Below are 25,020 nucleotides of genomic sequence, written 5' to 3'. Positions count from 1 at the left end.
TTTGCCAAAGCAAGTCACACGGCCGAGCCCTACATCAGCAGGCAGGGATGCACACTACTCTCCTTCTAAAGGTCAAGTTTTAGGATCCCACTCTTACCTGGTTGCTTCTGTTACCTATTGCTGTGTAACCAACTCCACGATTTAGTGACAAAACAACAAGCATTTTATGTGCTCAAGATGGTGTAGTCTGCACTGGGCTTAGCTGGATGGTTCTGCTGGTCTGTCCAATGCTCACTCATGCCTCAGCCTTCAGCTAGCAGGTTGACTAGGGGCTGGGTTCAGCTGGGCACCTGATGCCTGAGCTTCTTTCTCTCTCCGTCTAATCTCAGAGCCTCTTCCTTCTCAGGAGACCTCTCCACACGGTCTCTCTATGTAGCTTCTCTACCAGGGTAGTTGTACCTCTTATAGGGCAGCTCAGGCCTCCAAAAAATGCAAAAATGGAAGTTGCCACACATCGGCCTAGTACTGGCACAATGTAATCCACATTCCGTTGGCTAAAACAAGTCACCAGCCTAGCCCAGATTCAAGGGAAGTGGACTATGCACAATCACGAATATTTAGAAGTGAGGTTCATCGAAGGCCGCCAGTGCAACAGACTGCCAGAAAGCACCCTTGCCAGTAAATCTAGGCTCCTTTGTGTGTTGGGGCTGGAATGGCCAAGGTGACTTCCTAACTCACATGCCTGGCTGCTCAGCTGGGTTGGCTGGAACAGCTGGGGACTGGCCAGCCATCTGTCTCCCCACATGGCCTCTCCACGGAGCTAGCTTAGGCCCACTCACAGACTTGTGGGATCATGGTAGTTGGAATTCCTACATGGCAGTTGGCTTCCCCCAGAACACAACAGAGGGAACTGCCAGATTCTCTTTAATACTTGGACTTCAAAGTCTCAGAATGTCACTTCTGCTTCATTCTATTGGTCAAGGTGGTCCCAAGTCCTGCCCAGATTCAAAGGGAAGAGAAATAGACTCCACTTGTTTTGAGTAGCAAGGTGAGATGCAAAAGTGCCTATGGGTCAGGAGGGTTTGTTGCAGTCATCTTTGGAAGTATCATCTGCCACTTTGATGCTCATCAAAGAAATCTACCTGGCTTATGAACTCAACCGGCAGTATACTTTGGAAATCCACAAAATCAGTTCTGAGCCAGGTTTTCATCATCTCAGCTTTTGGCCACAGGCAATGAGAGCTTCATTCAGAAGAGTCACAGACTAGTTCTGACCAAGACTATGTTGTCTAGATCAGTAATTTTGGGATTTGAGTTTCTCAGCACCATCAGAATCAAACATCCTATCCTGAAGTACCACCATTCCTCTTTCAGTAGTCAACTAACATCCACCTCCTTCTCCCACCCACCCCGTGTCATGTCACTTGCAGTGGGTCCATGATCCTGCACTAACCAGGCAGCTCCAGCCTCCAGCAGAAGGAGTTCCTGGCCAGACCGTTTCACACACTGCCGTTGTGTGACTAAGCTGCCCCCACCACACACAACTACAGCTTCCATGTTGGATCTCCGATTCAAGTTAAAAATCCTCAGCAGGAACCTGACCGACTGAAGGAGTCTAAATCAGATGGTTTTCCCTAGATCAATAAGCTATGGCCAGGGGACAGGGTCACACAACTCAACCTAGTCCCTCTGTTTATGGGGACCATTCCTAGAAAAGAAAAAATCATTTTTTAGCTTGGCAATCCCTCCACTTGGTGAGGAGCACAAAAACTTGGACGCCAACGGAGAGCAAAGAGGATGACTGAGTGTAGCGAGTATAAATGACTGAAAGCTGGATGCATCAGGCAAACTGTAGTGCTCTACAGAGGGAAAGGAAGGGAAAAGTGTAGTCGGTGAACAACTGGACAGGGCTGGAAGAGAGGCGAACATCCTTCCACCTCTAAATGAGGTCGTGTGCTCCCACCCCATCTGCCTTCCATCAGGCCCCTTCACCTGTAGCTCCCAGGTAGGGGACTGTGGCCGGAAGGGGTCGGGGGGCACCAACTGCCAGGCACCTCAGCTCAGCGCTTCCATTTGCCCACATCTTCCCCACCCCCTGGTGTGAGGAGTAAATATTGAATGACACATGATGTCCTGAGCGCTGAGCTGGGCTGCTGGTAGATGCCAGCCATCATCATTAGAACTTCGGGCTGCCTTGGATTTGGGAGCCTACTTCACCGTCCCCAGCTCACCTGGCAGCACTTCCCTGTCAGCCTCCTCCCCTGTCAGCCTCCTCCTCCCTGCCAGCCTCTTCCTCCCTGCCAGCCTCCTCCTCCCTGCCAGCCTCCTCCTCCCTGTCAACCTCCTCCTCCCTGCCAGCCTCTTCCTCCCTGCCAGCCTCTTCCTCCCTGCCAGCCTCTTCCTCCCTGTCAGCCTCCTCCTCCCCTGCCAGCCTCTTCCTCCCTGCCAGCCTCTTCCTCCCTGCCAGCCTCTTCCTCCCTGTCAGCCTCCTCCTCCCTTCCAGCCTCTTCCTCCCCTGCCAGCCTCTTCCTCCCCTGTCAACCTCCCCCCTCCATGGCAGGCTCTTCCTCTCCTGTCAACCTTCTCCCCCTCTCTCAGACTCCTCCTCCCCTGCCAGCCTTCTCCTCCTTGCCAGCCTTTTCCTCCCCTGCTGGCCTCCTCCTGCCCTGCCAGCCTCCTGCTACTGTCTCACCCAAGATTACTTGACCCACGGTTCAAGGCCCAGTTAAAATGCCTCCTCTATCGAGAAGTTTCCCCCAAGCTTTCTTTGGTAATCAGGGTTTTTTTCCTTTAAGTAACACAACACGGTGCACGTTTCTATATTCTCGTGCTCATCAGCCTGGTTCTCCTGTTTCCACGCTTGTCTGTCCCCTGCGCTAGGTGTGGTGCTAATTTTCTGTCCCATCTCTCTGTAATGCCTGTCTCGTGTAGTGACTGACACATGCTTGGTGCTCAGTAAGTGCTTGATGAGTAAAAGCACTTTATTATCAAATTCCGGGGAGAATAGGAGAGCTTAAATCTGACGCAAGAGCATCTTGTTATAAGAGGAGTTCGGGTAAAGGAGCAGTAGCACAATTCCCAGCATCCCACAAGCACAAAGCAGGCGTTCAATGAATATTTGTTGAAAAGTGAATAAACAACTGGATACAAAGAACAGACTCCAAAGAAGAGGATTTTGGGTTCATTATGATGTGTATAAAATTAAAAGGGAGTGGGTTTTTCAGTCCCTCTGATTTTAAGAGTAATAACCGGAAAATTTTTAAAATAAAAGCATGGAGAAGAAAAATCAAAATCATACCACATTTAAAATTTTGGTATATTTTCTTAATCTTTTATGTTTGGGATATGGCTGTACATGTATATTAAGCATCATTAATATATAAACATAAATTCGTGCCTAAAGGGAAGATAAGACCACTAACGGCTTACTGTCAAATGACATTTGTAGTTTACTATATGTAGGTCTTTCCTAACTAAAAAAAACAAAAACAGAAACTAAACCCTCCACATCTAGCCTCATTCCATGTAACTTTTAATAAGGAAGCTTACAATTATTAAACAGGCTCATTGGCAATAATGGCCATTATGTGGATTTTTTGTTGAGTTAGAATAATCCTTGCACAGGGGTCCTAGATGCTGGAGGGCAGTGCACTGTCAGCAAGCATGGTGCCAGTGCTGGTTTTTTAGCTTGCTTTTGGAGTGATCAGCGGTGAGCCCGGGAGCAGGGGTTGCCATCAGAGAAGTCTCATGTCAAGCAGAAATGGCCGCGTTCTAAGTTCCTCCAGTGTCAGTCCTTGGTTGGGAGCAGCCCAGGGAGGGCCTTGCCTCCAGTGAGTGCTGAGGGGGGCAGAGGCTGTGGCAGCTGGAGGCTGTTGGCCAGCCCCAGGCCTCACGGCAGCTCTCTGGAGGGGAGATCTGAGCAGCCACCTTCACGGCCACCACGCCCCCTGAGACCTGGAGATCTGATTCCGTGTTGAGTTACTTGTTTAGGGCCCCGAACATCTCTGAAGGGTTCTCCCTGGAAAAACACCTGTTTTCCGTCACTCCGATAAAGAGAGAGTGAAAACAGATTATAGAAACCTCCTCATACTTCATAACTTCTTTTGATATGGAATGTGCTCTGGCTGCTGTGCTGTCGTCCATTATGCTTTAGGTATCGATTAAATAAGACTTCAAAAACGTTTTCTGGAAGGAGGATGCAGAGGAGAAGAGCAGCATAGTGGTTGGATAAGAAAGACATAGTTAGGTCCTTGGATACACGGATCTGAGGAGTTGGCGGTAGCCAGGTAACTTCTCAAAGCATGATGAGAGTAATGTTTGGAATAGCATCACACCTCTTGAAAAGGCAAGAGCAAGATAGAAAGTATCTGTTAGGATGCTATCGTGGCAATCCAGAATTGAAATGCTGGGTGGTCTTAGGTTTATCTAATGTTTAAATTCTAAACGTTCAGACTCATGAGACCACCCTAGTCCAGTCAGAGCATCTAGGACGGGATCCCCAGCTTACCTGAGGACGGCATCAGGCATTGCTCTCAAGAGGGCTCCTCATAGCCGTCCACACACCCGGGCAGAAGTGGTTCTCTTTAGGCCCCAGGATGAGCTCCAGTTCAAGGATGTAAGATGACACGAGGCGGATGTGGAGCTGCCTAGCTTAGAAGCCCCGTGTTCCAGAGGAGCAATGTCACTGGAGGCAACCTCACAGGCCTAACTTCCAGGTGTCTAGAGTCACACACTCAGGGAAGCGGAGGGTACGAGGTATTCATAGCTCTCCCAGTCTGGATGCAGTTTATCCATCAGGGATCGTTTTTACCACAAGCAATAGTGCCTAGGAACACAGTTGACACAACCTGTTGATCAGGTTACCAGGGAAAGAGAGTGAGAAAGTTAATGAAGGGCAAATGCTCAAACGGGACAGGAAAGGATTTGTTAACACTTTACCTGTTGCTTCTAATTTAGTTCTGCCACTAACCAGCTGTGTGTTTTGAGCAAGTCACTTTCTGGGTCTCTAGCCTGTCATCTATAAAATGTGCGCGTTTTACTACAACTTCCAATCTTCCATCATGAATCATATCATGGTATAGCGACAGCTGTACGAAGTTAGAAGTAGAAAACTCTAGGTTCTAATTCCTTTAGCTAACTCTCCCACTTATTACTTACATGACGTGAGAATAATATTACCCGCTAATACTCACAGTACCTATGATAATGCTTTGAAAACTACATAACATTATATAGAAATGTAAATGAAGAGGACAGACACATGTCGTACACCTCTTGTTTTAAAAACACCACGTAAGATGTTTTCAAAAAATATCTGTGGCCTTTAACCTTCACTGGAGCGAAGTTACCTAATTTTCCCAGCATCCTCAGCCCACATCTTGCAGAGCTAGAGATTGCCTGGTTCTAGAAGTCCATGTCTTTTCACTACATCAGTTTTAGTAACATAATATATAATTCCGAAACTATAATCGTGAAAGTTATTTTTTGCTAAGTTAAATTAAACGTTTTAATGGCAATAACTGTCTTTTGTTTATATGTACTTTAAAATCTCTCCCTTAAGGATAAATATGATAAACTCTTCTCTCTATTTATTTTAACTTTTCTTCCCCTCCTAAAAAAAAATTGTTATTTCTTACTGCAAGATGCATTTCCGGAGGACAAAGAGAAGCTTATAGCCCTGTTTATATCAAGAGGACTTGCTCCTGGTTTGAGAATTGTGAGCAGCATTTATTCTGGTGTCTTCCATTTTCATTTGACTTTGGTAATTATTTTTCAAAAGTCTGCTGTGCTGATAATTTGTTCTTACTTCTGAAGGTATTCTCTCAAATGTAGCATAAGGATGTTTTTAATGGAAAATTTGATAAGATTTAAATAAGTGCTTAAAAAGAGAACTATAGTGATTCAATTAAAAAAACATTTATTGAATGCCTAATATGTGTTGGGTACTGAGTCAGATGCTTGGGATGCAAAATAAATAAACCATGATTCCTTTTCTTCAGGAGCTCACAATCTAGTGGAAGACTAAAATGCACACAAAAATAATTTCATATAGGACAGTTATGCTCAGAGTAGTAAAAAGTCAGAAGGAGGGGTTGTGATAAAGGTTTTGAGAGGCCAGAAAGAGAGCAGAATCCAGGCAGCAGAAGCATCAGTAACAAAGGAGTAGAAGAAAAAATTTCAGGGAATTGATGGAACATTGAACAGCCTCGTGTGGTATAGGAGAGCGTGGTAGGATGTGTGGAAACATTTCAGGCTGTGTATGGATTTGAATCTGTTAAAGGTGTCAACCTACAAAAGCGGGAATCAGTTTAAGAGGCAGAGAGTTTATTTGGGATCAAAGAATTGCAATTCAGGGAGCACAGACTCAGGCGGAAACCTAAATGGTGTCCCAATTATAGGAAAGGGTCTTAGGGTTTTATGGGGAAAGGGAGGATGAGGTGAGTTGTATTAAAGAAGTGTTCACTGGTGCTAGATGAAGTAAGGCTAGGTTTGTACTTCATAGATTGGCTCAAGATTCTGTCATCAGTCAAAAGGAGAGACTTATATTTCATTGATTGTTTACCTATCCGATCATCAGCAAAGTCCGGTTTCATCAGTCCTTACAGACAGGGTATTCTTGTCCTTACTGACTTCTTGGAATGTTAGCGGTTTGGTCCAGTTTGAAAGATAAAGAAAACAAGACGTGCAAGGCAATTCCTCTGCTGCTCCAGCTCTGTTCTAATATGGCGCCCCTCAGGTCATCTTTCCAAAGGCGTTCTTGGTTTACTTCCACTTTGCATGTCTGAAAGAAGAAAACCACACAGAAGGATCCAGGTGAAAATAGAAATAGGAGCTGTCCCCTGTTGCTATTGTAAATGTAAACAACCTTGTAAAGAGCCATCTGTGCCTTTCTTTCTGCTTCTATATGGTTTTCTCCTCCTCCATATAAATGAGCTGTATGGCTACGGAAAGAGTGATTGTGGGAACAAGGATTTATTTTTATAATTAAAAAATTGCACTGCAACCTCTATTAGATTGCCCCTATTGCTTCAAATTTTCACTCAAGTGGAAGACCTTGGCTTCAACACTCTTAGTAGGACCTATACATTTAAACCTCCTAATACAGTGGCTGCTGTCCTACACTTAGAAACATATTCAAATTTACCCTGAAATCAATTTTAAACAAGTACACATCCTCCTCAACTTCAATGGGGTTACATCTCGATAAACCCATCGTAAATTGAAAATATTATGTCGAAAATGCATTTAAAACACCCAAAGTGCTGAACATCCTAGCTTAGCCTAGCCCACCTTAAATATGCTCAGAACACTTACATTAGCTCACACTTGGGCAAAATCATCTAACACAAAGCCTATTTTACAATAAAGTGTTGACTCGTAATTTATTGAATACTGTACTGAAAGTGACAAATAGAATGATTGGATGGGTACAGGACGGTTGTAAGTGCATCGGTTGTTCATCTTCATGATTGTGGGGCTGGCTGGGATCTGCTGCCGCCCAGCATCGTGGGAGAGTATCTTACCACATATCACTAGCCCAGGAAAATATCAAAATTCAAAATTCGAAGTACTGTTTCTACTGAATGCACATCATTTTCGCAGCATCGTAAAGTCAAAAAATCGTGGATCAAACCATCGTAAGACAGGGATCACGTGTACTTACCAGCCACTTGTGCACCCAGCACTGTTTTGGTATCTGTAGGGAAAATTAAAGAAGGCAGACAACATCATTGCCTGTGAGACATTTCTTAATTAAGTTTTATAAATAAATTTTGGTTAGTTCCATATTCAAAACAGAGCTATTCTCACACACAATTTTTTATTGTTACACACATTATTCTAGGCAAAAGATATTAGCATCATAGGGACACCTTTAAATCCATGGGGAACATATACAAGTACCTAGTATTTAGAGATATTTAAATTTTTAGCATAATGATAAATCTTTAGGATTATACCAGTAAAGATAGAAAGGCTCTTCGTTTTGAGCATGGCTAACTGTATTCAGTTTGTGGCAACTAGTAATCTCCCTTCTGGAATGGCAAAACATTTTCCCCCTTCAAGACCTGGTGAATACACTGGTGGATTCACAAGGATCAGCACAGCAGCTAGTGATCTTCAGGGTGGTTCCTCGTGCTCATCACGTTTCAATATCTGTAATGAGGGAGGCCTCTTTTCTGACCTTGGAGAGGTTACTAATGAATCATGCTGACTGTAGGCTCTTGGGCACGCTGAAGTAAAGGTTTATTTTTCTGATGGAAAAATTCTTTTCTGGCAGAGGAAAACTTATAGCCACAGTCATCCTGCCTTCTAGACTTGTAATTTGACCTGACTTGAACCATTCTTGCATTCCTAGAATAAACCCTACTTGATCCTGTTGTTTTATTTTTCTAATACACTGTTAAGTCTGGTTAGCCAATATTTTATTCTGGATATTTACAGCTATAAACGTGAGTGAAATGAGCCTGTAATTCTCTGGTACCGTCTGTTATCTCGTTTTGGCATAAAAGTAGTTCAATCGTAAAACGAGTTTGGCAGCTTTCCTCTTCCCTTTTACGGGAGTGTTGACTTAAATAAGGATTCTATAAACTCGCTAGTAAGACTATCTATGGTAGGCCTCACCAGGCTTCCCTTTTCTTTCTACTTTATACAACCTCTTGGATTTATTTACTTTTAATTTTACTGAGTACTATATTTTTTGTCCCCATTTTCTACCCCAACGCCTTCTAGGAATGTTTCTTCCCTTGATCTTCCAGCTTACTGCTTTCTTCTTCAACTATCAATTGACCACGTATTCCAAAATATTGAGTTTCTTGATTGGATATTATTGACTTATTGACAAATATGTATTGAGCGTCAGGCACTGTTCTAGGCACCCGCTAATCTGTGCGGACCTTTATAAGGGCCAAGGAGCAGACTTTTCCCTCCTACGATATAGCTCTTTTTCTCTCAGTGACGATAGTGACATTCTGTTCCTTAGCTGAGCCCCTGTTTTATATTAGAACAGATACGTTTATTTGTGCCCTTTCTGTCTTTAATTTTATTTTTATTCTGTACTAAAGGTACTTCTCTTTTTTTCTAATACAGTAATACATATGTCAGCTCATTTTCCTTCATTTTGGAGTTTAGAAATAGCATATACATCATGAAGCAAAAAACTTTGGGATTCTAATAGTTTGTTTTAATTTGGTAGAAATAATTTCCTCTTTGTTTTCTTTCCTAATTTGAGAGTATTAATATGTACTCATTCACACATATTCATTCATTCATTTAGTATTTATTTATTTATTTATTTACTTACTTAGCATGTTCTGTGTACCAGGCCATGTGCTAGCTGTTGGGCTGTAAAGATGCAGAGAACTCTTCCCTTATAGAATCTGGAATCTACTGGGTGGGAAAAGCATATAAGTTTAACCAAAAATATTCATGGTAATCATGTGATTGCCAACACGAATAAATTTAAAGGAAATACGGATTTAAAATCAATAAAAGTAGCAAAGAGTTGGGTAGGGGAAAAGGCTTGCCCTATCTATAGTTACCAGGGGACAGTGTGCATATGAGGTGGGTCTTGAATATGAAGAAAGAAGGGTATTGACATGTAGGAAGAGTAAGTTATTATTGTCATTGTTTTTGCTTTTTCCCTATGGTTCTTTTTCAAGATTATGGTTAGATTTCAGATAATGTTTGGGCATTGCCAACTTTCCTAGAAATAAAGAGGTCATAGGTTTATAAGCCCTCCCATTCATAGTAATGCTGACCATTGTCATGGCCCCTTTGGTCATTTTTTATCAAAATATGTCCCTTCCTCACCCACTTTATACAGGACAAAAGAGTAGGGCTTGAAATCTGATTTATTTACTTTTCAAGATTTTCTTTAAACAGGTGCCATTAAGATTATAAATCCTTTTTATGATGGGCTCTTTGTTAAAGAAAACTGATGAGGTTAACTGGTTGATTGATATTCCAAAAGAAATCATCAATGATAATAAAGGTAAAAATGATTTGTGTTACTTCTCTTACAAGTAGGTTATAGTTCAAATGCTAATAATACGTATATGGAGACCTGTTTTTGAATTGAACTATTTTGAACCAATTTCAAAGTTGATGAAAGGGTTAAGCATTGGTTTTAATCACTTTGCAATGTTGAACTTAAAAAAATTCAGACAATACTTTCTTGAGAGTATGTCTACTAAGAAAGTGTTATATAACCTAACTTCCAAATATTTCAATTTATTCTTCTCAAAAGTTTCTCTTTTTTTTGGTGAGGAAGACTTGCCCTGAGCTAACATCCATTGCCAATCTTCCTCTTTTTTTTTGCTTGAGAAAGATTTGCCTTGAACTAACATCTATACCAATCTTCCTCTATTTTGTATGTGGGATGCCTCCACAGCATGGCTGATGAGTGGAGTAGGTCTGTACCTGGGATCTGAACCTGCAAACCCAGGCCGCCAAAGCAGAGCGCCTGGTACTTCAACCACTTGGCCACAGAGCTGACCCCCTCTTCTCAAAAGTTTTTAATTCAGCATCTCCGTATTGACTAATAAAGAGATTGATTTCAAATAACATTTGAAAGGAAAACATCGTCTGCATTTTCAGAGAATAGCGTTTGGTTTGTATGTCTTATACCAGTTTTATTTAGAAAGTCATGTTATTTGGATTCTCCTAATACTTATTACTGTTTATCTACTTTGTGAGCCATCTAGCTGTATTGTCTTTTTCTTTCCCTTTGTATTTCTCATAGTTTTTGCTTTATATATTTTGACTTGGTGTGTAAATATTCATAATAGTTGATGTTTTATATTGTATTATACTCTTTGTTATTATTACATCACTTTGACTCATGTTTTGCCAGGAACTCAAACTTGTCTCATATTGTTACTGTGATTTCTGTTTTTTTAAAAAACAGTTTAGAGAGATGTAATTTACATGAAACTAAAGTTCATCCTTTTTAGTGTACAACTCTACAAGTTTTGACAAAGGTGTGTCAACAGTCATGTAACCACCATCACAATCGAGATGTCGAGCATGTCCATCACTCCCAAAAAGTTTCCTTCTGACCCTTTGTAGTCAACATCTCTCCCACTCCCACCCGCCGGGAACCATTGATCTGGTTTTTGTCCTTACGCTTTTTTCTTTGCCAGAATGTCATATAAATGGAATCATATAGTATACAATCTTATATGTCATGCAATCTTGTAAGTTTGGCTTCTTTCTCTTAGCGGAATGCATTTGAGATTCATCTCTGTTGTACATATCAGTAATTTGTTCCCTTTTATTGCTGAATAGTATTCTGTTATATGGATGAACCACAGTTTGTTTATCCATTTACCAATAGAAGTATATTTTTGTTGTTTCCAGTTTGGGGCAAGTAGGAAAAAATCTGCTGTGAACATTTGTATACAGGTTTTAGTGTGATTTCTGCAAAAAATCCACTGGGATTTTGAGATTGTGCTGAATCAATCTCTCCATTAGGGGAGCATTGAAGTCTTAACCATACTGAGTCTTCCAGCTCATGAACATGCTATATCTCTCCATTTATTTAGATCTTCCTTAATTCCTTTCATCAGTGTTTTGTAGTTTTCAGCATATAGGACTTTCACATAATTTAAAAGATTTATAGCTAAGTATTTCATGGTTTGGGTGCTATTGTAAATGGTACTATTGTTTTAATTTCAATTTCTACCTCCCACCAAAAAAGAAATGTGTATTGACAAATCTAAATATATGTATATATATAGTATCTACATGCTGACATGTACAAACACTGATGAAAGAAGTCAAAGAAAATTTAAATAAATGGAGAGATATGCCGCATTGATGAATTAAAGACTCAATATTGTTAAGATGTCAGTTCTCCACAATTTGATCAATAAAATATGTGCAATTCCAATCAAAATCCCACAAAATTCTTTTTCTTTCTTTTTTTTTGAGGAAGATTAGCCCTGAGCTAATTGCCAATCTTCCTTCTGCCCTGAGCTAACATCTGTGCTCATCTTCCTTTATTTTATATGTGGGACGCCTGCCATAGCATAGCTTGGTAAGCAGTGTGTAGGTCTGCACCTGGGATCTGAACTGGCGAACCCCAGGCTGCTGAAGGAGAGCATGTGAACTTAACCGCTGCACCACCGGGCTGGCCCCCCAACTTTTTTATAGATATAGACCAGCTGATTCTAAAATTTATATGGAAAAGCAAAGGAACAAGATTAGCCAAAACAATTCTAAAAAGAAAAACTTTGGGTGGCTCATGTTGCCCAATTTCAGGACTTATTATAATTCTATAGTAATCAAAAGAGTGTGGTTTTGGTGAAAGGATAGATACATCAATCAATGGGACAGAATAGAAAGCTCAGAGATAGATACACAGAAATATAGTCCACTGATTTTTCACAGAGATGTAAAAAAGAGAAAAGATACCCTTTCCAATAAATGGCGCTAGAACAACCAGATGTCTGCGTGCAAAAAAAATCAACCTCAACACATACTTTAAATCTAACACAAAAATTAACTCAAATGCATAACAGGCAATGTAAGACTTTAAAACTTCTAGGCTAAAACATAGGAGAAAATCTGCATGACCTTGAGTTTGCTGATGAGTTTTTAGATACAACACAAAAGCACAATCTATAAGGGAAAAAATAGTGAATCATGCCTTACTGCAATTAATAACTTCTGCACTGCAAAAGATATTATTAAGAGAATGAAAAGACAATCCACAGACTGGGAGAAAGTATTTGTAATTCACATATCCAGTAAAGAACTTGAAGGCAGAATATATAAAGAACTCTCAAAACTTAACAATAAGAAAATGAAAAACCTCTAGAATGGGCCAAAGATCTGAATAGACACTAGACAAAAGAAGATATATGTATGGCAAATAAGCATTATTAGGATGTTGGGGTTGGAGGGGGGTACTTGACAATGTCAAATACGGATGAGGTTGCGAAGTCATGACAACTCTTATTCATTGCTGGTGGGAATGCAGAATAGTATAGCCATTTTGGAAAGCAATTTGATAGTTTTCTTAAAGATAAAATTACACATACCCTTTGACCTGGTTATTTCACTCCTAGGTATTAACCGAAGTAAATTGAAAGCTTTTGTTCATACAAAAACCTGAATACAAATGTTTATAGCAGCTTTATTCACAGTCACTAAAAACTGAACGCAACCAAGATTTTCTTCAACTGGTGTATGGATAAAGGATCTGTGGTACCTCCACACCATTGAATACCATTCAGCAATAAAAAGGAACGACTGGGGCCTGCCCAGTGGCATAGTGGGTGGGTTCGAGTGCTCCACTTTGGCATTCCAGGGTTTGCAGGTTTGGATCCTGGGTGTGGACCTACACTGCTCATCAAGCCATGCTGTGCTGGTGACCCACGTGCAAAATGGAGGAAAATTGGCACAGATGCTACCTTAGGGACAATCTTCCTCAGGCAAAAAGAGGAAGATTGGCAACAGATGTTAGCTCAAGGCCAGTCTTCCTCACACACACACACACAAAAGGAACAAACTGTTAATTGATGCAACAACATGAATGAATCTTAAACGTATTTTGCTAAATAAAAGAATCCAGACCCCAAAGGCTATATCTGTACATTTGTATGATTCCATTTATACAACACTCTGGAAAAGGCAAAATGTAGGGGCAGAAAATCAATTGATGGTTGCCAGGCGTTGGGGAAAGGTGGAGAGAGTGACCACAAAGGGGCCATACTTGGATGTGTTTAGAGTAATGGAACTGTCTGGTATGTTCCTGTTGTGATGAATACATGACTCTGAATTTATCAAAATCCTTATAAATGTAAACCACAAAGAGTGAAATTAACTGTATGCAATTGAAAAAGAAATCATCCAGGATGTTGAGGGAGCTCAGGAGGGAATGCACATTGTAACAAATGAATCTAACTGTATTGCAAATGTATGATATGACTTCAATGAAATGGTGGAGCAAGAGGAACCAACCTGAGTAACTCTGGGAAAAAACAGTGTTTTGACTGGGTACTGTAAGTCTAAAGACATAATAAACTGCACATAGACCTTGGACTCTACTTGTTGAATTTGTTTCTTAAAGGGGAACAGATTAGAAATTCCGAAGCTACTTTATGTATGTTCTAGGATTGAGCAAATAAGTCAATAAACGGTAGATAATGGGATCCAGGTTTCTCATTGTCAGAGAAAGACATTGCAAAGAAGCAGGGGAAGAGAGCCTAGAACGAACCCTGCGGTGCTGGGTTAAAGTGGGAGCTATCAGTATGAACTCATGTTTATTTTGATAGATAACTAGAGACAGATATAGATTCATGCATACACATGGGTGTGTGTGTGTGTGTATGTGTGTGTGTATCCCCTTTCCCTATCTCTGTCCTCTGCAAGGGCTTAGGAGCAGTGATACTCCAGTAGTGACAAGCACATCTAGTGCCCAGATCTGGGTTTCTAAATAACATTCTCTGATATAAGAATCCAGAGCTCCTTAGAAAAATGGCTAACTCAAGGGCTGTGTCAGGAAAAATACCAGAGGAGCCTAAAGTGCTTTGTGGTGCCAAAAAGTCAGGAAGTGCTCAAAAAAATAAAAAGGAGTACGTCAAAAGGACACAGACGCCAACCAGAAATAGCTTCCAATGGCTAGAGCTGGAACAATCTGAACAACAAAATAAAGAATAATATTGGATGATAGCCCAATAAACATCCATGCGTCAGTACTGATTCAAATAAATGATTGAATAAATAAATTAATCCTTCCTTTAAAAATTACAAGTAATATATATGGAAGAAGTGGGGGAAAAAAGAAAATCACTACTAGAACACCATGGCATAATCCATTGATGAATACTAAAATTAGCAGGCAAAAGTTTAAGGGAAAACGTGACATTTGGAAAGCCTCAAAGCGTCTCCCCCCAAATTTACTAAGTACTATGGTGATTTAAGCATGGAACTATGACTTATTTGATACATGCTCCTCTAGGAAGTGAAGCTTTTTTCCCTCCACCTCCTTGAGCAAAGTGAATTGCTTCTTTGTATATTCAAAAAGCTGGTGCTAAAGTTTAAGTGGAAATGCAAATATAGCTAAGCAATCTTGAAAAGAGACAAAATTGGAGAACGTGCTCCACCAAATTACATGACTTCCTGTACAGCCAAAGTAATTAAGACAGTGTGATACTGATGGAAGGATAGACAAAGAAGTCAATGAAACAGAACAGAGGGTCCAGAAACAGACCTGCTCATTTACAGTCATTTGATTTTTAACAAATGTGTCAATGAAGTTCAATCGGGGAAAGCAAAGTCTTTTTAGGAAATGGTACTGAATAAACTGGATATATATATTAAAAAACAAAACTTGACCCCCACCTCATACTATATGCAAAAGTTAATTTGAGATGGATCATAGACCTAAATCAAAATGCTCAAATTATAAAGCTGCTAGAAGAAAACATAGAATTCTATCTTAACGACTTTGGGGTAGGCAAAGATTTCTTAGACAGGACATAAAGGGCATTAACTATAAAAAGGAAAATGACTAAATTGGAATTTATCAAAATTAAAACCTTCTGCTTTTCGAAATACAACATTAATAGACAATCCATAGACAAGGAGAAAAATATTCTCAATACAAAGGACTTGCATCCAGAATATCTCAAGAAGTGCTACAAATCAATAGTGAAAAGACAAGCAACTCAATAAAAATTGGCGAATTTTGAACAAACACTTTCCATAAGACACTATCAGAATGTCCAATAAGCACGTAAAAAGTTCTCAACATCATAAATCATCAGGGAAATGAAAATTAAAACCATAATGAGATACCTCTGTACACTTATCACTATCCTTATCCCAGACCAAATGAGCTCAAAGACCAATTCAAATATTCACAAAGTTGGTCTCCTGGATGAATGCCTAACACTAGTTACCATTCTTGGGTGAGATAAAGAAAAGACTTTCTTCTAAAGAAGACCCAGATAATTTTGCGTCCATGGTAATAAATGTCAGCCTGTTCAACGCCTTGATGGCCCTCCAATAGTTTCTGGAGAGATGATGTGATCACTGGCTGGACTTCACTATCCACTACAGCATCATCTTAATACACTCCTTGGACCAGATCTCAAAACACTATTACCTGAACTCTCTTAGGATAACTTCATCAATACCAATCATTTCTCAAATTTGAAAAGTACAAGAGTGACCACTTCAGTGTCAAGTTTCTGTGCCACTTTCCACCGAAGATCATGGACACACTTTTCCATAGTGGAAACATATCCTGACCATCAAGACCAAAAGACCCCACAATATTCAATGATTCTTGAACTTCGTAGGATACTACGTTGGTTGAATGCCCCATGTATCCACCTTGACGGTCCCACTGAAAACCAGCTATGGAAGTGTCATCCTATCCAGTGGTCCCCAGATTCCCAAAACCCAGTGCCTAAAGTGGCACTGTACTGCCCTCCATCCTAGCTTGATTCTGCCCTTTGTGGTAGACATCCTTGTCTAGAGTGCAGCCTCCAGGATTATCCTCACCCAGGAAGCACTGAAGGCCAACCTGCCACTTTTCTGGTGTTATTTCTTCCAGTTTGAGAAAAATAAACTCTTGGTCATCAAAGTTGAATTTGAGGCATGGTGTCATTTCATGGAGGGGACCCAAAATTCTTGGTGGTGGTTCAAATGCAATGATATGGGCACTTTCACACACAGCTATTAGGGCATAAGTTGGTGGAATTTTACAGGAAGATAATTTGGGATCCACCAAAAATAATTAGTTTCAAAAGGATAAGAGCTGCTTTCAAAAGATTTTCTAAAGTGAGAAAATCAGAAAGACAGAAAAAATAGAGCAAAAGAAAAATACAGGATCAGGATTTAAGTTAGCACCTAAAGATCTTAAGGTTCTTTGAGAGAGGGGAAATGTGCCACACGTTTGGTTCTTAGCTTCCTGGCAGACTTGAAAAAGTAGAAAATCTCCTTAAATTAATCCTAGTACTCTTATTTTTTTTTTTTTTTTTTTGAGGAAGATTAGCCCTGAGCTAACATCTGCCGCCAATCCTCTTTTTTTTTTGCTGAGGAAGACTGGCCCTGAGCTAACATCCATGCCCATCTTCCTCTAGTTTATATGTGGGACACCTACCACAGCATGGCTTGCCAAGCTGTGCCACATCCGCACCCAGGATCCAAACTGGCGAACCCCGGGCCGCCAAAGCGGAATGTGTGAACTTAACCGCTGCACCACGGGGCCAGCCCTGATCCTAGTATTCTTAAAAGTAAAAGTAAAAGATTTGCTCCATTCTATTCTACTTTATTTTTTAAAATTCTGATTGCAATTCACTAAATTGAATTTATCAGCCAATAGTGGTCTACAAATCACAATCTAAAATCAATAGCCCTTGATGTAATTCCTGGTGGTTATAGATTTGCAAAGATCTCCCAGTCTGTCATGTCCCTGTTAATTTTGCCAACGGGTGCATTGTTTATCAGAAATCTTTAATTTTGATGGACTCCAATTTATCCAGTATTTGAGTCCCGGTTAGGAAATTTCCCTCCACTTCTAGTTCACATAGATATTCTACGTTTTCTTCCATTAGATTTGTAATCTTTGGAATTCAGGACTTCAGTCTGAGACTAACCTTTTTTATTTAACATGAGGTGAGGATTCAACTTTACTTTTTTTATTTTTCTACATACAGTGAGCTAATTTGCCCAGTAGCATCGATTAAACAATTTTTTTTGGCCATTCCTTTATGATGCCTTATGTATTGTTTATCAGATTCCTACATAACATGCTTTTATTTCTGTTTCTTGGTCCCTTTGTTGGTTTTTGCACTAGCACTCTATTGTTTGATCACTTTTTCATGTGGTTTATATCAAAGACAAAAATCAGACCAGCAAGGGGGCTGGCCCCGTGGCCGAGTGGTTAAGTCCGTGTGCTCCGCTGCAGGGGGCCCAGTGTTTCGTTGGTTCGAATCCTGGGCACGGACATGGCACTGCTCATCAAACCATGCTGAGGCAGCGTCCCACATGCTACAACTAGAAGGACCCACAACGAAGAATATACAACTATGTACTGGGGGGCTTTGGGGAGAAACAGGAAAAAATAAAATCTTTAAAAAAAAAAAATCAGACCAGTAAGGAGACTGGTATTTTTCAGGCCACTGAGAGAGCGTCCAAGATCCACAGGTCAGGGTGTCTCAGCAGGGTGGTCTTGCCTTAGAGTTTTACAGGAAGGAGTAAACAAGTTACTGACAGGTTGATCTATAGTTGGGGCTGTTTTTCAAGCAAGGGACGTCGCAGTCAGTTATGCGAACAGGAAATGTTTTTCTCTGGGGTTAGTTAGTTTCAGGGGACAAACAGTCTTAATCTTAGCAAATCAATCATGAGACAAAGAATGGGAATTTGGAGGGTCAGTGTCTGGCCTTGTTATCAGGTTCAGGCAAAAGGGGAAAGGTCTGTGTTTGGCCTTGTCAGTGCCCTCTCTTGTTCAAGATAAGCATCATCTGTCTTAGAACAATCTTAGGAATTAGAGTAATTTCTGCGGAGTTTTTGGTCAAGGCTCAGTGAAATTGTCCACACAGTCAGCAGTTTCTAGTTGACACTCTCCTTGCAGCACTAGCTGAACCATCTCTTGAGCTCCAATGGTGGTTTGAAGCTAAGAAAGGGTTCCTGGAGGCAAGGCTTTTAATTAGGAAGTTACTTATAAGAGAAAGCAGAAAAATGATTATTAGAGGCTATATTAAGGAGTAAAACCAAGACTGGATGCCAGCAGGAACCAGTCTAGTCAATTCCAGGAAACAGTGTGGTGGGGTCCTTCAATGACGTGGTCAGGACTGTAGTGGCAATGCAGGGAATTTCTTGGTTAGCATCTCAAATGTTCTTCTTTGTGATGCAGGGGTCAGAGAGGTTTAGGGGAACAAGTGGGCAACAATTAGGAGCCCTGAATGTTTGTAGGTAAATAAGGAATAGAGAAGGAAATCATAAGCAGGGCAGACATGGAAAGGAAAAGGGAAGTCCTGAAACTAATGGACGACAGAAAAATAAAAGAATGATGAGAAGGATATAAAGGAGGAGTATGGAGGGGACTAGATAGGAGAATCCTAGGGAATTATGTCCCAGTGGCATGGGTGTAAGCTGACCTCCTTGTGATGTCATCTGCTTGTTCCAGAATTTGTGAGAAAGCAGTCTGTCTCATGTCATTATCTGCTTCTGGGAGCTCTCAAAACAGTCTCAATTTAAGGTACAGGATAAGTTTAGGGATATGTGACAAGAGAACTCTCGCATACTGCTGGTAGAAATGTCAGCTGTTAGACTCTCTGGAAAATAGTCTGGCAATAGTCAGCAATCCTTTTCCTGGGAACCTAGCCCATAGAGATAAAAGAATATATGTTCTCAAAACTTTATTGCATCATTGTTTGTACTAGCAAAAGTAAAACAAATACAAAGTGAATGTTTATCAATAGGAAAATAGATACACCCCCCCCCAAACCATGGAATATCACACAGCCATTATAAACATTGAATTAGAGATATACTGGTTGAGTTGGATAAATTTCCATGAGATATTAAGGAAAGCAAGATGGAGATAAGAGTGTTTCATATGATTCCAGTTTTGTAAAACGGTATCTGTTTATGTGCATATGTTTATTTTTTATATGATTAAGTAAGCATAAGGAAAAGATGGAGTGATGTCAATCAAGCTATCCACTTAAATTGCCCTGGGTGGGAGTGGTATGAGAGCAGGCAAGGATGCAGTAGGGGAGAGGAAAGAGAATGAGAAGGGGAAGCAACCAAAAAGCTAAAGAAAAAATACTACATTTTTTAAGGAAGTATATATGTATTTTTGTAAAATTATGTTTGTGTTTTTGTAATTTTACATAAAGCCAATTATCATTATTTACAGACTCTGTATTTTCCAATTTGCCTACTTACAAAAATTTATTTAGTAAGTACTCCAAAATCAATACTTGTGACACGTTCAAGGTCATTCGTGGACATGCACGTGCTCAGACGGGCGAATACTTTTGGGATGACCGGAATCACCGTGTCCACCTGAGGGAGAACAAGGTGACACTGCTTTCTTGCTTCAGGTCTCAAACTGTAAACAAGCATCCTTTTCCAGGTCTGGTTAGTGCCATGTTTTTTACATTTTTGTGCCTTTTGTTGGTCATTTTGCACTCTTAAAAAGAGTGCTGAAGTGCTGTCTGGCGTTCCTAAGTGGAAGGCTGGGATGTGCCTTTCAGAGAAAATACATGTGTTCAATAAGCTTCATTCAGGCATGAGTTACAGTGCTGTTGGCTGTGAGTTCAATGTTAAGGAGTAAACAATATATATTAAATAAAATGTTTTTAAACAGAAACACACGTAAAACAAGGCTATGTATTGATCAATTGACAAAAATGTTGTGACTAGAGGCTTGGGGACCAACCCCTGTGTTTCCCTGAGAAGCTAAGACTCAGTATTCGCTAATCCAGTGTTTGCAGTGTCTTTATAGAACGTAACTACCACACATAATTGACTGTATTTGGTACACATTTTCTACAAGATGAGTTGAGGGGGAAATTATGTTTTCCATGCTGAAATACTTGGGCGTTGTTAACAGCTATATCTGTCTTTGTCACCATCTTATTAAATCTTGTTAAATTTATAAAAGCCATCTTATTAAATCTCCCAATTAGTTCTGGAAGTTTGCTGATGTCTTTGGATTTTATACTCATACAATGTCACATTTTAGTCTCATCATTTCCAACAGCTACTCCCTATATTGTTTCATGTTTTACTATATTATCAATAGTTTTAAAACAACAGGAAAAAATCGTGAAAATAGGCCTTCTTTTTATATTTCTGAGTTGAAAAAGAATAGCTTTGGAGCAACAGGTCACAAACAGATGTCTAAGGGGCCAGCAGGTGTCATCTAACCCAGTTGAGTGTTCTGGAAGCGCCCCCTTGTGGAAGCTGCGTTAGAGGCATTGCAATTTTCAGTGATTCTAACTAACGCAGAATTTTTTTTTTGATAGAGGTTATGAGCCAGGTATAGTGACAAAGTTGCCAGTTTATGGCCTTTACTCTAGAATTTTGCCACTGAGCATAACTTTGACTTTTTTTTAAACTTAGTTATTTTTTTCATTATCTTACCAGGTGAATGTTAGTAGTTCTTGGTTCCACAGCAGCTGCTTATGTATTGTATGTACCATTTATTGAAGCGTTAGTTAGAAATCTAAATGTGCTTGAAATAAAAAAAAAAAAAATTCCTCGGATGATAGTGACAGCTACACAGTGGAAATAACAGCTTCTAGTAAACTCTACCATCAAATAACATGCCTGCCTGGTTCACTGCACAATATTAAAAAGAAAAAAATTATTAACTATTTCAGAAAGAAAAAAAATGGCCTTGGTAAAGATTTTAGATTATTGGTTTAATTTTTAGTTTCAGTTAAATTTTCTTTTTTTTTTTTCTGCTGTATCTCCCCAAATCCCCCCGGTGCATAGTTGTATATCTTAGTTGCAGGTCCTTCTATCTGCGGCATGTGGGACGCCACCTCACCATGGCCTGACGAGCGATGCCATGTCTGCGCCCAGGATCCGAACCAGCGAAACCCTGGGCCGCCGCAGCAGAGCACGTGAACTTAACCACTCAGCCACGGGGCCGGTCCCTCAGTTAAATTTTCTAATGTTCTTAGCAAAAGAAAAACAAATTAAATAGATGGATGGATGAATAAACTAGCAAAAGAATTAAGGAACTTCAAAATGATATAAAAATCACACAACCTAGAGGAATTGTCATCCTTTTTCAGTCTGCTGAATTTTTGGAACCTAGTTTTCTTGCAGATATACGGGGAAAAAAATTTTTAACTGTTCTGCTGGGTCATCTAACATATAGTTATGTGTCGGCAGCAAGACACTTACTGATTTTTGTAAGAATAGTCGGAAACTTAAGAGCCTACAGGGGCCAGGCATCAATAAGGAAGCAGGACAAGTGAAACCTGTGGGCCATGGGGTGCCTGCCTTCTCCAAAGCGAGTTTCTCACCTGCCCATTGTCATCCTGTGGGAATGCAAGCGCTGCGGCTAGTTTTCCCAATCCCTCAAAAGAATCAGAAATCCAGACTTTTACGGAAAATTTCCCAATTTTTCAACTACACAGGCAAACTTGATAGGTCAGTGAACCAGATTTGACCCTCAGATTAGTAGTTTGCAACCTCAAATCAGAGGATTAAAAGGTTCTCCTGGCAAGAGACTGGAGAGGTGAAGCAGGTGGAAATCATAGCATGTTGATTACCAGAATTTCGACTGACATTCGTGGCCCAGTGGTCCGCTGGACCATAAACTCTATGCTTCATCCCTTCTCTTCATTTAGAAATGTAAAGATATTCTTAATTTCAAATGTCTTTTAAAAATGCAGCTCTCTGCCGAGCTTTCTCACGAGCCAACACTCTCTTAGTGTTTGCTCTATTATTTAACGTTTTAAAACTCAAGACGGAAATGCCATTATGTATTTTCAAAAAGCTGGCTCCTGAATTCAGAAAGAGAATGTTGAACTTCCTGGGTCAGGGGCTGGTGGAGGGTATTGAGGGGTGAGCGCTCGCTCCCAGAAGCACTTCCACCTTCGGGCTGAGATAGGAAATGCAACAGAAAACAGCAGAGGGAGCCACTCGATGCCGAAACCCTCGAGGATTGAAATCCTTTTGAAAGGAGTATAAAATTGGAATTTCAGTATGTATGCATTTTGACTAACTGCTTGGAATTTCAGTATGTATGCATTTTAACTAACTGCTTACATAAAAAGTTCTGAGGAGGGCACTGACATCTGAATCACTCTAGCAGGGTCCTCAGTGTATTCTGAACGGATATCCAGTTCTCCCTAGGGCAATTGTTGCTCAGATTTCGGAGATAACATGGCCAATTTCCATGCAGCCGTATTTATTTTTGTATGGAAGACGTAGCGCACATGTAATCACTCTCTCTCTTTCTTTTTTTCTTTTCTTTTTTTTGGTGACTGGATGCGAGAGGAGGCTCTATCAGTTAGGATTTAAGAAAGAGACACTGAGGAAAGGTGGAAGAATGAAAAAAGTCTAAAGAATAACTTGAACACTTTATAACTTGACCTACAGCAGCCCTGATCAGTCATGCAAATTATCTGTGAATCTCTTAAGTGTGTGTTCCATCAGTTGTCAATCTCTGTCATAAAGATAGAAGATAAATAAAGGGTACCCAAGTGCTATTCCACGCTGTAATCCTATGATTTTTTTTTCAATTTTATATTGCATTCTTTAGGAATATTTGTGAGGGTTTAGCTTTAAAATTATCTAGTACAAAACAGCAAAATAGATAGCAAAATTGTCATATTGAATCCATATTCTGTTAGAATGTAAATCTGTTGCGAAACTGTATGGTAGGGTGATTCATTTTTTAAAAAAACTTTAAAATAAAGAATTGACATTCTATTTATACATCATGATAAAACAAACTATAGCTTTTTAAAAATTAACAGAGTATACTTAACATTCTTGAATGTATTATAATATCTCCTAATAAAATGGCTCCTGTGGAAATATTGTACTTGTTCTTTGAAGAGAAAAAGCTATAAATCTTTTTGATGAGGCAGCTTTCTATGGTAGAAAGAACTTTGAATTCAGGTCCAGAGCCCCACCTTCAAGCCTCATTTCTCTCCTGCCAGCTAGAAGAACCTTGGGCAAGTCCTAATCCTGTCTCAACCTCGTTTTCCTCATCAGCAAAATGAGAGGCGTGGATTTCATGATCTCTGGGGGTTCGATCCTTCTCTAACCACCTATGTTTATATTTATTTTTATTCTTAAGAGTGCTTCCTAGATATTGTTAGGCTAATTGATAAAAACTGTAAAATAATAAAATACCAATCATATTTTAGCAGAAGACCTATAGGATATGAAATTGTGAAAACCCCTTTATCTTGTGAACCATCACATTCCCACAGAATGTGAAGAAGATTATCTTAGAAAGAATCCTATGAACTTTACTTATAAATCAAATTCTTCTTCAGAAGTTACAATATTTCCAGAGCCTGTTTCCAGGGAGTTTTTTTTTTTTCTTAAATATCTTCAAATTAACAGCAAATTTTAAAAATTAAATATGAAAATGTTCAAATATTCAAACAATTGCTGAACATAAATTTCTATCATTCATAGACTATTAACAAGATGACAACTTCATTCACTCTATTGGGGTTCTCATTTAGGTCTATCAGTGGATTAGTATTTGCATAATATGGGTATATTATTTAGACATGACATGTTAATATCGCTTAACAAATCATATTTATAAAATGGTGCCTGTGAAAACAGGATTCTATTTAATCGTAGCAGTTAATTAATGTTCAGCATTCAATTTCTAGTTAATCAACATTCTATTTGATCTTACAATTTGCCAATGTTTAGCACTCAATATCGTTTTTCCTAAAAAAAGAATGATCTTAACTTTTTCGTTATAAATAGTCCTAAAAATATCCTTACAGTCAAAATGTTTATATTGAACTTTCTCCTCTTTAGTTGGCATTAAATGTAGTTCAGTTACGACTTTTTCCCAGGGTTCAACATTGCATGCCTTGTCATCACCTGAGTGCCTTGTAGCAACAAGAGTCTTGAACTTGAAAAGCGTCTGTGGTTGTGTTAAAACCTTGCATTTCATTCCCGGATATTCTTTCTCCTTAAGTGATTGGGATAGCAGAGTACATCAAGACTCTAGTGGTTTCAGTATGATCAAAACATAGCAGGTAAGAAGTTTAAATAAATTAGATTCAAGTAAACAATGTTTATTAGTGATGTAAATACCAGCCAACTCTAATTTAGTTTCTTTGAAGATACTTAAAACTCTTTATGACTATTCTATAGTCATATGGAGGGAGAGAGACAGACCTTTTTAAAGATTTTCAATTTTACTAGACAGAAATAAGGATAAAACAATATCCCAAATTGTTCCCTAATGACTATTATTCGTCTTAAGATGTTATCACAAGAATAGATATATTCAATTTTATTTTGCTTCGTTATTGCCCGTAGTGGGCTCCATGGCGGCCCTTGAAAAGATAGAGCCATGTCTTAATTCCTGGAAACTGTGACTGTTACCTTATT

At 39.6% G+C, this 25,020-nt stretch overlaps 1 long non-coding RNA gene across 3 annotated transcripts in view; it reads right to left on the bottom strand.

The window, feature by feature from the left end:
* Positions 1-3,238: 3,238 nt before the first annotated feature.
* LOC139079433 (uncharacterized) overlaps positions 3,239-25,020 on the bottom strand; it is a 37,412-nt gene continuing 15,630 nt past the window's right edge. Inside the window, exons 2-6 of one of the 3 annotated variants that reach the window (XR_011533097.1) lie at positions 9,242-9,324; positions 7,604-7,636; positions 6,503-6,721; positions 4,448-4,787; positions 3,239-4,276 (exon numbers count right to left, since the gene is read on the bottom strand). This is a non-coding gene — a long non-coding RNA (uncharacterized lncRNA). Of the gene's footprint in view, positions 4,277-4,447; positions 4,788-5,840; positions 6,722-7,603; positions 7,637-9,241; positions 9,328-25,020 lie in introns of those variants that run through there. The other 2 variants (XR_011533096.1, XR_011533098.1) reach the window with 2 other exon arrangements.

Source organism: Equus przewalskii, chromosome 25 (genome assembly GCF_037783145.1).
Source record: "Equus przewalskii isolate Varuska chromosome 25, EquPr2, whole genome shotgun sequence".
NCBI lineage: Eukaryota > Metazoa > Chordata > Mammalia > Perissodactyla > Equidae > Equus > Equus przewalskii.
This window is presented reverse-complemented; position numbering and strand designations above follow the sequence as displayed.